Raw genomic sequence first — 15,156 nt, 5'->3', positions numbered from 1 at the left:
CATCAGCTCTAGTGCCTTTCGGAATGACAGGAAGAGTTTGCCTGAAATCACCTGACAACAGAAGCGTTACACCTCCCATTGGAGCCTGACAGTCTCGGATGTCTTTCAGGGCTCTATCTAATGCTTCCAAAGCTCCCTTGTGAGCCATAGTGCACTCATCCCAGACAATTACATAACACATTTTAAGTACTTGTCCCTGATCTGAGCTTTTGTTGATGTTGCATGAAGGCATTTCGGATGCTGCTAATAAATTGAGGGAGTTTAAAAGTTGAGTGTGCTGTCCTGCCACCGGGTAACAAAGTAGCTGCAATGCCAGAGGAGGCTACAGCTACTGCAATGCCCTGATGCTACCTAACTTCTGCAAGGAGAAGCTTTGTAATAAATGTTTTTCCTGTCCCTCCAGGAGCATCGAGGAAGAAGATTCGTCCTTCGCGTTGGCGTACACTGTTAAGAATTGTTCTGTAGGCCTGCAGCTGGTCCGGAAGTAATTTAGGCTCATTTTCAACAATGTACTTTGAAAGCGCTTGAGTGTCGTAGGTTGTTTCACGAATGACAGCAGTGGGAAGGCTATTTGACCCTGACCTGAATGCTTGTGGCAGGCCATACGTCGACAATTCATTTCCACCCAGTTTAGCAATTCTGTCTTAAACGCCAATGAGTGTTTTGTTATATATTTCATTGCTGATACCCTCCATGTCAGGATAGAGCAGTTGAGCTTGGGGCTGAAGGGGACAATGTTTTTGAGATTCCAGTTCGAATGTAAGGCAGGTTTGAAAGTGTTCCCAACAGTTATTAGTTGTAGTGGTAGAGTGTTTATGCCGAATATGTACGTATGCATGTATATATATGTATGTATGCCTGTATATATGTACAAAATCCACTGAGAAGGCTCTTGTTGGTCTGAAGCTACAGCAGAAGACACATGCCAAGTCACCGCACAGTGGGACTGAACCCAGGACCATGTGTTTGGAATGTAGTTTGTTACCACACAGCCACACCTGCCCCTATGTATGTGTGTGTGTGCGTATGGGTAGATATATTATGCATGTATATATGTGTACATATTACATGTACATCTGTATATATACATCTACACATAAAAAAACAAAATACAAAGTTATATCTTGATATCGCTAGTGATAACAATACTCAAATTATATAACAGACTGGAATTGTAGGCCCGTCTCTTGCAATTTCGATCCATTGGACCTTGTCCTCCCTCTTGTATAGAAGTGTACGGCTGCAGCGAAATTCATTTTTTGACTTTCTTCTATCGAAGGCATTTTAACAAAAATGCTTCCGTAAAGACGGTGAAAATATTGTCAATTTCCCCAAACAGGACACAATTCAATTTTTAAACAATAACCAAAATATTGGGAGGGGGAGGGTTACGGTTTACAATTATTTAACACATGCAACACAACAACGTTTCCCTGACGAGGAACCAACAAACATGATTACAATAGTCAAACAGTAATAATAATAACAACAAACCTTTTTAATTTATCCCCATTTATGTGAAACCACTTATTCAAGTTCAAGTCATTGATGCAATTTTATACGAATTGCTAACACACACACACACATACACACACACACACACACACACACACATAATAAGGGTGAAAAATTGAATATTAATTTGATTAATATGAATTGAAAACCAGTGGTGTAGCATATAAGACCATAGCGGATCTTCCTCTAGCAAAAAGGATGACCACTATTAATGGCTCATCCCAGTTATATAATACTTTCACTTTAATAGTTTCACACTTGCAAAGAGAAAGTAGGAGAAAGTGTTGTGGTAATAGCAGGAGTAAACCATTTTAAATGAGTGAGGCAAATCATAAAATATTGAGTTTTCTCGAATTTTTGCATAATTGGGGGTCAAATTGAAAGAAACTTTACATGCCATGACCCAATCGAATCTACTTTGAAAAATCATAGGTAAATTCCAATTGAAGAAATTCTATATTGTAGAATTGTATGAAAAAGGAACATGGGAACAGGCAGAGAAAATCTGCCTTTTATCATAAGAGATACGATATATTGGAATCTACTATAATATGTATAGTGAAGTGAAAATTACACTGAATCTAATAATATTGTTGTTATAATAATAATAATAATAATAATAATAATAATAATAATAATAATAATAATAATAATGATATTAATGATAATTAAGTATTGTATGTGTATTCATGAATATAAATGTATGTGTATGTTCCAGTTATATATATATATGATTAATTTTCTATATGCTTGTACGTATGTTTAATTCTGCCTATTTATGTATTTATGTACATGTATAGGTGTATATATTTTGCTTATGTATTATATGTGTATGTATATATGGATATATATATATATATATATATATTAAATTGTACGTGTATCCTGTTTGAAAGTACTTTATAATCTCTGACGAGGCCTATGGATATATATATATATATATAAGTACCCAACTACCTACAACCTCAATATAATTGACAAGTAGAGATACTGAAAATTACTTTTTTCCATACGCTGAAACAGCTGTAAGGAATTTTAATGATTCTAACAATTTATATTAATGTTTTTTAATAAATATTTGTATTCTTATCTTAAATGTATCGAATGTAATACTGTATATATATATGTTATTATGGTTATAGTTTTGTTAATTAAATAAGACAACATTGTAATATCCTAAAGCTTATTAACCAACTAATGTGTTCTCCATTTTCTTATTTGTAATATAGATATATATATATTATATAATATATATATATAATATATATATTATATATATATATATATATATATTAGAAAAATTGAGGTAATCAGATCAGATGGTTCATATTTGTAGATATTTATTTATATATTACATTTTTTACATATATAATATCATTCGGATTAGCGCTTGCTCCCATTCTAGTGGGTTTTCAAATCAAATCAGTTGTGGTAGTTTGAACCTTTTTATAGTTTCGTAGTAGTGGGTGAGGAGGAAGTGAGGCAGAGAGAAAATATTGTGTGTATGTGTGTGTGTGTGTGTGTGTGTGGTGTGCGTGTGTGTGTGTGTGTGTGCGCATTTATATCTGAGAGTGAAGAAGTGTTATTTCCGTTGGTCTGCTGGACCCCCTGTGGTTTTATAAGAACTTTGGCTGTCCATTTCAATGTCACTGAGTGTGTGTTGTGCATAGGTTGGCCTGGCAAATGTCATTTGGGGTCACACTTTCTATGATCATTCTGTGGAGGTGTGTGTGTGTGTGGTCTCTCTGTGTGTCTGTGTGTGTTTTTGTGTGGTGTGTGTGTGTGTGTGTGTGTGTGTATGTGTGTGTGTGTGTGTCTGTGTGTTTGGAGAAGGGGAGAGAGACAAAAAGAGAAAAGGGAAAATAAAAATAATAATAATAAAATAAAAATAAGATATTCCCTTCTACAAGTGTTCCGAAGAATGACACCCCCTTCAGGAGGAATATGGAAAAACATTTCATAGCTAAGTTCTCCCCCAAATTAAATGGCTGAAACTTTACTCAACATACATTGAAGGAAAAATCTGTGTGTGTGTAGATGTGTGTATTGCCTGTGTATACATCATATTATATTATTATCTTTATAATTCACTTCCATCTTTACCCTTTATTGTCACTTTAGTTTTAACTTTCCTATGACATACAACTTTCAAGATGGTATAATTTGGTTGTTCATTTTGACCGATAAAAAGGTTTTTTCAAATATTTTATGTATAAGTCTGTGTGTGTGTATATATATGTGTTGGTATAAATATCAACACACAAAATATTTTTTCTTCTCCACTTCCCCCTTATTTTTATTTTTATTTTTATTTTTATTTTTATTTTTATTTTTTATTCTTTATATTTTTATTTATTCTTTATATTTTTTTATTTTTATTTTTTATTTTTGTTTTTATTTTTATTTTTATTTTTATTTTTTTAATTTTTTAATTTTTTATTTTTATTATTATTATTTTTATTTTCCCTTTTCTCTTTTTGTCTCTCTCCCCTTCTCCAAACACACAGACACACACACACACATACATACACACACACACACACACACACACACACACAAAAACACACACAGACACACAGAGACACACACACACACACACACCTCCACAGAATGATCATAGAAAGTGTGACCCCAAATGACATTTGCCAGGCCAACCTATGCACAACACACACTCAGTGACATTGAAATGGACAGCCAAAGTTCTTATAAAACCACAGGGGGTCCAGCAGACCAACGGAAATAACACTTCTTCACTCTCAGATATAAATGCGCACACACACACACACACACGCACACACACACCACACACACACACACACAACACATACACACATATTTTCTCTCTGCCTCACTTCCTCCTCACCCACTACTACGAAACTATAAAAAGGTTCAAACTACCCACAACTGATTTGATTTGAAAACCCACTAGAATGGGAGCAAGCGCTAATCCGAATGATATGATATATATGTAAAAAATGTAATATATAAATAAATATCTACAAATATGAACCATCTGATCTGATTACCTCAATTTTTCTAATATATAATACCTGTACATCATCTCCAAACCTTCCGATATATATATATATATATATATATATATATAATGCCCTGCCTCGACGGACAAATGTGTGTATCATATAAAAGCAACAGAGTTATCTTTTCTTGTATGTTGTTGCTGGTTATGTTTGGTCAACTGCTAGTTGCCCAACTAGGAATTAGAGGAAGTTAGCGTGAATGTTAAATGTAGGGAGTCGATAAAATGATACCTTCATGGTGCTTGGCATTTAAACAGCAGTGGTGTTGTGATAAGACAATGAATCATAGTTCACATTCTCATTGGTAAGCCTTCTCTCAGTTGAATTTTTGCCTGTGGTCGCCTTTACGTCATCTCCTTTTTGCCAACTCGGTTCTCACTAACTAACCTTTTCTTACGGAGTTTTTGTTTTCATAACTATTGAAAACCAGCCAGAATGATAGACATAGGCGTAAGAGTGGCTGTGTGGTAAGTAGCTTGTTTACCAGCCACATGGTTCCGGATTCAGTCCCACTGCGTGGCATCTTGGGCAAGTGTCTTCTGCTATAGCCTCGGGCCGACCAAAGCCTTCTGAGTGGATTTGGTAGACGGAAACTGAAAGAAGCCCGTCGTATATATGTACATATATATATATGCGTGTGTGTGTTTGTGTGTCTGTGTTTGTCCCCCTAGCATTGCTTGACAACCGATGCTGGTGTGTTTATGTCCCCGTCACTTAGCGGTTCGGCAAAAGAGTCCGATAGAATAAGTACTGGGCTTACAAAGAATAAGTCGTGGGGTCGATTTGCTCGACTAAAAGGCGGTGTTCTAGCATGGCCGCATTCAAATGACTGAAATAAGTAAAAGAGTAAAGAGAGAGAGTATATTGTTGAGAACCATAGATTTCGTTGGCGGTTTGTTATCTCTATTCTAGCATTTGGTGTCCTAGAAGAGGTAAGAAGGGTCAAGTGGCAAAGACATTATTCTGCTTAGCAAAGGCATCTGGCAAATGTAACTGCTGTCACTCACAGAAAAAAAAACAAACTATTGTTTTACCATGAGAAAAGTGCTATTGAACTATTAAGTGAAATTTGGCGGTCGAAGATCGAATCTACGCTATACCTGCATGTAGTTACCATATATATATATATATATATATATATATATATATATATTGTTATATTTCGGAATGGTCATATTGCCAGTTTAGCCAATAAAAACACACGCACTATATATTTGGTGTTATTTTGCTTCAGTGATATTTATTTTTTACATTAATCTTAATCTTATTTCGGCCAGAGTTCTTTCGTCACACTCCTGTGACCGCATCAGTGGTCCTTTGTTTTCTTCTTTCGTATTTGTGTCTCTCCTTACTAACCGTCAGCCATTTTATATATATAGTGCGTATGTTTTTATTGGCTAAACTGGCAATATGACCATTCCGAAATATAACAATATCTGTTTCAACACACGACTTCACATAAAAAATCTTGCACAACAAATATTTAAACGTATATATATATAATTTGGACAAATACGTATTATTCGATTAGTGTATTTAAATATTGAGTAGAGCACTGACACAGTTTAGGCTACCTGTTGTCATCCGCAGTTGTGGTACACTTCTGTTGGATCTACTTCAGAAACTCAGCTTCTTATAAGTTCGGCAATGAATAAAAGCAGATAATATTATAGAAACGCGAAAATTCAAAAATGAACGTAGAAATCATGCGTTCCAGTTTAAATAAAATGACCTAATCAGCTTTTGCTGTCATAATTGCTTAGAGGATTAAGAAAGTAGAAGGGGAAAGGAAGATTAATACTTAGACAAGTAGTTTCATGTTCGTGCACACACACACACACGCACACACACACACACACACACACACACAACACACACTTCATATATAGACATACATATACACGCAAACGAAGACATACACACACATACATACACATACATGGTGGCTGCCCCCTCGTTATCGAGTATGGCCATTGCACGAAGCTTAATCAGTGTTGTTATCGTGCAATTCTCGTGCAAGATTTTTTTAAAGTGAAGAAAGGCTGTGCACTGAGTCAATCCCACTCACTAAGCAACACCAGCCATAATTCGAAAAGAAGAACAAGTCAACATCATCGGTAACCACTGAGCCGCAGGTTTTATGTCGAAGTTATCCCAGTTACCTGAGTTACCTTGCCCTAGAAGGAGGCCCTAACAAAGGCTAGGAGTCCTTCACTCTCAATGGTTTAACCGCGCGATCGGGTATTCAGTCCGATTATTTCTATGTCCCCACGCATGATACAGCCTTAAGACATTTATTGAATGGCCGTTGACTCTGAAGAGTTCATCCGCCCTTTGACGGGTTTTGTTTTTCATCCCGCAGGGTTTCCAATAAACACCCTCCTCACCAAGCAAGCTTGGTGGGGTTGCCGGTTTAGTCGCCGACGACCCGACCATGCAACAGGTTGTACTGGGTTACATGTTACCAGTAGCACTCGAAAGTGACCATACATACGCATATACATACATACATAGATACATATATCTATATACATATCTGGATTGTACATGTTATTCGGCTACCTGTTCTTTTTTAGTATATGAGGTTTTAGCTTAGGGATATTAATCCGAGTTGTGGGTGTTAGGTTTGCGTTAGTTAGGTATGGCTTAATTAGGGACTAGGTCAGGTCGTATTTTGCCTTCCCTTGTGTAAGGCCGAAGCAATCGAGAAAGTAGTTGGAGAAAGTCGTTGCTCAGTTGTTTGTGGTGGCAGGAGGAACGGGAGGAAGGAGGATGGTAACTCGCGCAGACTGGTTGCTAAAGCAAAACCAGTCTGCTTTGTGTAGTTCCTTCCTGTTGTTGGCTGGTTTCAATTTGTTTATAACGAGGGCTTCCACGATTCGGATATTGTCCCTGTTACGTTGGGTTGCCATGACGGTAACTGTGAAATTCTGGGCTTGGCACTTCCTAAGGTGTTTCATTATTGAAGTATCCGTGTACATATGCTCCTTTATTCGATTACTCTTTACTCTTTTACTCTTTTATTTACTTCAGTCACTTGACTGTGGCCATGCTGGGGCACCGCCTTTAGTCGAACAAATCGACCCCAGAACTTATTCTTTGTAAGCCTACGCTAAGTTACGGGGACATAAACACACCAACATCGTTTGTCAAGCGATGTTGGGGGGACAAACACAGACACACAAACGTATACACACACATACATACATACATACATATATATATATATATATATATATGTATATATATATATATATTATATATATATATATATATATATATACCACGATGGGCTTCTTTCAGTTTCCTCTACCAAATACACCCACAAGTCTTTGGTCGGCCCGAGGCTCTAGGAGAAGACACTTGCCCAAGGTGCCACGCAGTTGGACTGAACCCGGAACCATGTGGTTGATAAGCAAGCTACTTTATTTCATATAATTTACCTTTTAGGCATTTAAAAAGAGGGGACAAACAAGGACAGACAAACATAAAGGCTGAAGAAGCTTTACACGGTTAAAAATTTCGACTGAAATTACGTATGAGATTATAAACAATGAATTTTTCCAAGACAAGTTAAAAAATATTGCTTAATGATCGTATCGAAGAGCAGACACCCAGTCATCCGGGTAGAACCTGCACTTCTTGATCCGGCCACACTTACCTGGTGCCAAACATACCCAGCTTGCAAGCCACAAGCTTCCATCTTTTCACAAACATATCTCGTGACAGACACCTCTTCTCCAGCCTGATCTTACTACCGAGGTGGTAACTAAAAAAGTTAACCAACCCCTGGCCGGAGACAAAGTTACCTGTCACTATACCTTTCGTACGCGTCTTCCATACTGTTTCTTTCAGTATGGCTACTACGAAGAAAAAACAAGCCTTTCTTTCCTTGTTGAGGAAAAGAGGCGGTACAATCTCGATGATAGACTCAGCTGATAGCTGTATTCTTCCCATCACTGACAACAGTTGTTCGGCAAAAGCTATCAGTCCCGATAACTCCGGACACTCCACGAATGCGTGCGAGACGGTTTTCCTATCCTGCTCACATCGCGGGCATGTCGGCGAGACGGCACTTCCGTGCCTTGACAGCTTGTCGCGAATAGGTAACGCCGCACGGAAACACTGCCAGGCCAGGGATTTCTGGTAATTATCCAGATACCACGGCCCGAACGTCCTCCGGAACAGGTTGACCAACTGATTTTCATCATAGCCCAGGGTCTCCCCCAAGGCATGTTCTGACATAAATTCCACTAACCCACTATAGAAATCCGCAGTGGAACTCCTGTTGCCGGCGTTGCCCGCCCGAGAGAGTAGCTGGAGTGCCGTCAGGCACTCCAAATGCCATTCCCCCAGTTTAGGTCTCCGCTTGATCCATGCACCGATGTCCGTTAGGAACGTTAACTGGGGAAGATAGAACCGGACGTGCGGTAACTACACCTGCTCTCCATCCAGGTAAAGCTAGAAGTGCCTCAACCTTAACGCGAGTTTTTGTATGTTCAGCCAAGGCATCCCTAGCCCACCCTTTAGCGGTTTCTGGTAGCAGACAGAGCGCTTTACAAGTGGCTTTCCTCCTTTCCACAAAAAGCGGAAAAGGATTCTCTCCAACTTGTTCAGCCACAAATCGGAGCAAGGCACCACGGTCAGACGGTAGGTGATTACTGATGCTATAAACATCTGCACCACCTCCGCCCTCCCTAGCAGGGATGACGCCCGCCCAGACCAGGTATGGGTTACAGCGGTCACCCTACTGGCCACCTCACTCCAATTTTCTTCTATCTGGAGGTCTGGACCAATCCAGACTCCGAGCAGCTTAACAGGACCTTCCGTCCAACGCCCCACGACGTTATTGGACGGCATCGGCTTGCACCTCCAGGTGCCGAGTTGCAAACCGACCGACTTGTCCTTGTTAACCTTTGCTCCTGCCACCGCTTCGTAGCTTTTGATGGCCTCTTCCACCACTGGAAGCGGGCCTTCATCTGCCACGATGATAGAGATGTCATCCGCATACGACGTAGCTCCTCTTCTATACCATAGATCATGCAGCGCACACCCTAGTGCCTCCAACTTCTGCAGCAAAGGCTCAAGAGCCAACACATATAGAAGCGGGGACAGGGGACACCCCTGACGAACTGAACGCTCGATATACATATATTATATACATACATACATGCATGCATGCATGCATGCATGCATGCATGCATACATACATACATACATACATACATACATACATCATACATACATACATACATACATACATACATATATAATCAATAATTATAGCGATATAGAATATAGAATATATTGTTGCGGAACGGACTGGAATCGCCCGCCGTCGTCGCTCGTCCCGAACGGCTCACACAAGTTCCGCCACGGAACCCAAAGAGGCGGAGAGAGGAGAGATACAGATAGATACTGCCACAACAACAACCTCAACAGCACAGAGATACAGAGGCACAACCCGAGATACAACCCAAAGAGGCAAGGCAACAACTGGCAACACTGGCTTATATTCAAACAACAGTTTATACGACAATTACAATGTTACAACATCAAGATACATCACATCAAAGCATGCACGTGACTACTCAATACATAATACAACATCACGTAACAATATATCAGTCCGGAGACGCAACAAGTCATATACAGTATTTCAAAGGTACACGTCCGAAGACACAGTTCTCTAAAGTCTCTTTTTCTAAACATCACAAATAACGTCACATCAACAAGTCCTTTACTCTTCAATTCACAATGTCCTTTATCGACTATATCGACAGAGTCCTTGTTTTTAAACACCACTGTTCTTTACACCGTGACACATCAATGCACAAAACACATACCTCAATTCCTAACTGAATCGCCAGTGTCCCATTCTGCACTCATCTCTGAATACTGCCAAATCCTCTGAATACTCTGCTAATTCCCCTCTGTGCATATTCCAATCGCTTGCCCCTAGGCCTCCTCGCATCCCAGCTCGCTCCCAGGAATTCCAACGCTTGCTCCTTAAATCCAAGGTTCCATCCACTCGCTCTGACCTCCAGAGTCCGTCTGTGTTCCTCGACGACCGCTCAACGACTGCCCAGAACCTCACTTCCTTGTCCTGACTTCCACTCCCTCATCTCCCTCTGTCTATATCGCTCCTACCCTTTCTAACTGCTCTCTGATTCCTTACTCTATCTATATCGCCTCAATCCCTTAGCCTCTCTATCTGTCCCTTACTGCTTATCCTTTCTATTTGCCCTCTGCTCTTACTCTATCGCTATCGCCTGCCAGACTCTTAGCCTCTCCATCCGTCCCTTACTGCTTATACTCTACCTCTATTTGCTCTCAGCCCTTAATCTGTCCCTTTTCTTTCACATTCTCCTGACCCTCTTCTCAGCCGCACGAGGTCACAGGTCATTCCAAAACCCATTAGTCCTCCATTAAACAAAAGACTGTCACATTTTCACCAGACATACTGGAACCATATCCACGATGTGGGTCACCAGAAACACTACACTAATTAAACCCTAAATGCACTTAGCCAGCTGTAACAATATTTTGAGGATGAACAAGCCTCCATATTCTATATCATTATAATTATTGCTAACATATGTATAAAAGTAATGGGTTTTTAAAAAAGCCATTACTTTTGTACCTAATGTGTATTTTCTTTGTTTCTTTTTATTTTTCCCCATATATATATATATATATATATATATATATATATTATATATATATATTATATATATAATATATATATATATATATATATATATATATATATATGGGATGAAGAGGACGAAAAAGAGAAGGAAGCTGGAAGTCTCTGTGATCCAAGGGTTCCTCAGGAAAATGGATCACCTACCTAGGCGAACGACCAGGTAGTGAAGGATAGGGGAGCCAAGGGAGCAGAAACCGGAAGCCTCCCCTGTACCAGTGGTCCTACAAAGAAATGAGAAATTAGAAAAACAGAAGAAAAAAGGAAGGACCGAAAACAAAAATAAGGAGGGAAAGGGAAGAAAAGGCAAAACAATCAAAGCTGAAACCCCAACCCACCACACAAACAGCAGAGAACCCCATGGAGGATCCAATGCCACCCAGTACACTTCAGGAAAGAAGAAATCTGGAAGGCACCGAAGAACCTGTAAATTTTACCTGCGGGGCAAATGTTGGCATGGAGAGGACGGCAAAACCTGCCGGTTCGCCCAACCGACACCCTGCCAGAACTTCAGGGGACTCAAAGAAAAGAGCTTTACTGAGGGAAGGCAAGAAATGTCTCCCAGGAAAACTTTCAAAAAAGAAGTGCGCTCCTCAGATGTTCTGCGCAACGCAGCGGCTGATCAAGAGTCTTTTTTATGCATGGCACAAAGAATCGTCCGGCAGCTAACCTGGCTACACCAAGCACAGAGAAGGAACCCTGCCCACCACTATGCAAGACCACCACAGTCAACAGACACGGGATGGCCTCCCCTAACGCATGCACGGCTGTCACCCCAATACTTTTACTAAATATTGGGGGCCTGTTGCATCAAAGTAGAAACAAAATTTCTTTCCTGAGAGATCTTACTGCGTGTAATCAAGCCCTATGCATAGCACTCGTGGAAGCTCACCTCAGCCCTGATATAGAAGATGCAGAAGTACACATACCAAACTATGCCATACTGCGAACAGACAGAAGGGAAAGGAGCCATGGTGGAGTTGCTGTATACATCCGAGATGACCTCACACCCCGGTCTTAATGACATACTCAAATTCGGTATGTGACACTCTAATTGTATACATAAGACAACATAATATAGTCATATGCAATACATATTGCCCACCGGATGCCCCAAATCACAGGCAAGTTTGAAGATTGCCTCACAAGAATTAAAGAAATCCTCATGAATCTGGAACACCACGTGACCATATTTCTTATGGGTGATTTCAACTTCCCCAACGTCAAATGGCCTGACGGTCTCATACTCTCAGGAATGAATCATTGCAAGCAAGTACAGGTGGAGTCCCTGCTCAACCTCACCAACGCCTTATTCATGGAGCAAGTTGTACTCAAACCAACTAGGGCGAATAACATTCTGGATCTCTGCTTCACGAACAATATGGACATCATTCATGATGTGAAAGTGACACCGACATTAGTTTCGGATCACAACATAATAGAGCTGTCTATGTTTGGGCCAAAAGTAACCAGAAAAATACAGCCTAAAGGAAGCACCCAAAATCTCTCCAATCTGAACTTCCACAAAGCAGATTGGAAATCGATCCAAAAAGAGATCCTCAGAGAGGACTGGCCGGAATGTCTCTCCACACCAGACATTGACATGAAACTAGAATGTTTCATATCATCTGTGCAAGCCGTATGCCAGAAATATGTCCCAGAGCACAAGGCCAAAACAAATAGGAGCAAGATTCAAAGAGACAGGAAGATCCTCATGAGATGACAGACGAAGGTTGTAAATCGTCTTAACCAACATCCCAAAAGTAGCGAAACGTCCCGCCTAAAAACAACACTGATGGAGATCGAAAAAAGGCTGCAACAATCCTATGTGAGGGAGAAAGCAGACAAAGAAGCCTGGGTTGTAAAAAAACATTAAATCAAACCCAAAGGCCTTCTTTCATTACGCGAAAGAAACAGTCTCAGTGCACTACAAGATAGGACCCCTCCTCCAAAAGGACGGCTTCCTCACAGACAGTCCAACTAAGATCAGTGAGATGCTGAATGACCAGTTCAAAAGTATCTTTACCACCCCGTTGTAATACAGACAAGTGAACGAAACAGTGGACTTCTTTGCCGCCTCACCTATAACCAGCGATGCGGTTACAATAGAATGTATTGACATTAGCGAAGAAGATGTCCTACTAGCCATAGATGAAGTGGACACAAACTCAACTGCTAGTCCAGATGGTTTCCCAGCAATCCTCCTCAAAGCGTGTAAGCATGCCCTGGCAAAACCCCTCAAGATTCTCTTCCAGAGCTTTCTTACAAATGGCAAACTGCCAAGCAAGCTGAAGGAGGGAATAATATGCCCAATACATAAAGGGGGAAGTAGAGCAGATGCCAAAAACTATAGGCCTATCTCTCTGACTACACACATCAGCAAAGTCATGGAACGGATAGTCAGAAAGAAACTAATCGCATTCCTTGAGGAAAATAACTTGCTGAGTGATACCCAGCATGGTTTTCGACCAGGTAGGAGCTGCTTGACTCAGCCCTTACAACATTATGACTGGGTGTTGAGGCAGTTACTCAACAAATCAAATGTGAACGTAATCTACCTTGATTTTGCAAAAGCTTTTGACAAGGTGGATCATGGTATGATATGCCATAAACTGCGTGACCTTGGCATAGCTGGAAAACTTGGAGTGTGGTTACATGACTTCCTGAAAGATAGGAGTCAGGCAGTAGTGGTTAATGGAGCCACCTCTATGAACACACAAATAGTGAGCGGTGTTCCACAGGGCACTGTCTTGGGACCACTGCTTTTTATAGTGGCCCTCTCAGATAAGCCCTCAAATGCCCGGATAGCCACTCTGGCAAGCTATGCAGACGATACGAAAGTCTCGCAGAAAATACAGAACCCCAGCGATGTTGCACACTTGCAGCAGGAGTTGGACTCAATCTACAGATGGGCTGAGGATAATAATATGCAGTTTAATGCTGAAAAATTCCAGGCCCTGCGCTACCGGCATCCAAAACTGAATATTAAACTTACAGGATACACCGGTCCACAGGGAATTTCAATCTGTGAGGGACCTGGTTATCGACATGAGTGATGATACCTCTTTCCAAGTGCACATTACCAGGATGGCGACAAAGTGCAGACGACTGGCTGGATTGATCCTAAGAACATTCAGAACCAGAGATAAGGAAACCATGATGGTCCTCTGGCGGACATTCGTCCTCAGCCGCCTGGATTACTGCTCACAGCTATGGTCACCCACCAGTGTAAAATTAACAGCGGACCTTGAAGCAATCCAGAGAAGATTCACAAAGAAGATCGTCTCTTTGGAACAGCTCAGATACTGGGAAAGGTTGAAACAGCTTATCACTAAGAAAAGATTGTTCTCAAGAAAATTCATCAAACGCCAGAACGTAAGCGAGCAAAACAAATGAAAAGATACAGGGTCCTTCAGCTCTCTAGCTGCTCGTCTAAGACAGTGCTCCTCCAGAACCGGTATGCCGCAGCACACTGGTATGTCACGGGACGATGCTAGGTGTGTCACAGTGTAACCTGAATATAATTCTTTACCCTATACTTTAAGTTATATTTTTAGTTCCGGTGTGCCGCCGAATTTTGAAAAGAATGTGTACCGCAAGGAAAGAAAAAATTTGCGGAGCACTGAACTAAGAGAAGGTAACTCTACACAACCTCTGCATCCGGATAACTAATGAGTTCATGGCACTCGTTGCATTAGACCAAGGGTTCTCAACCATTTTTCGCCTATGAACCCCTTTGATCATCATTTTATTCTGCCGGACCCCTGTAGCCATTTGATCTTTAAAAACTAGTTTTATAAAAAAACTTCTTTCAAAATCCCTATTTTGTTTTTCATACATTAACTTGTGTATGTTAAACTATGTAAAATTTTGAAGAAAGAAATTTAGCTGTTTCTT

The sequence above is a fragment of the Octopus sinensis genome, linkage group LG15 (genome assembly GCF_006345805.1).
Source record: "Octopus sinensis linkage group LG15, ASM634580v1, whole genome shotgun sequence".
NCBI lineage: Eukaryota > Metazoa > Mollusca > Cephalopoda > Octopoda > Octopodidae > Octopus > Octopus sinensis.
Note: the sequence above shows the minus strand (reverse complement) of the source record.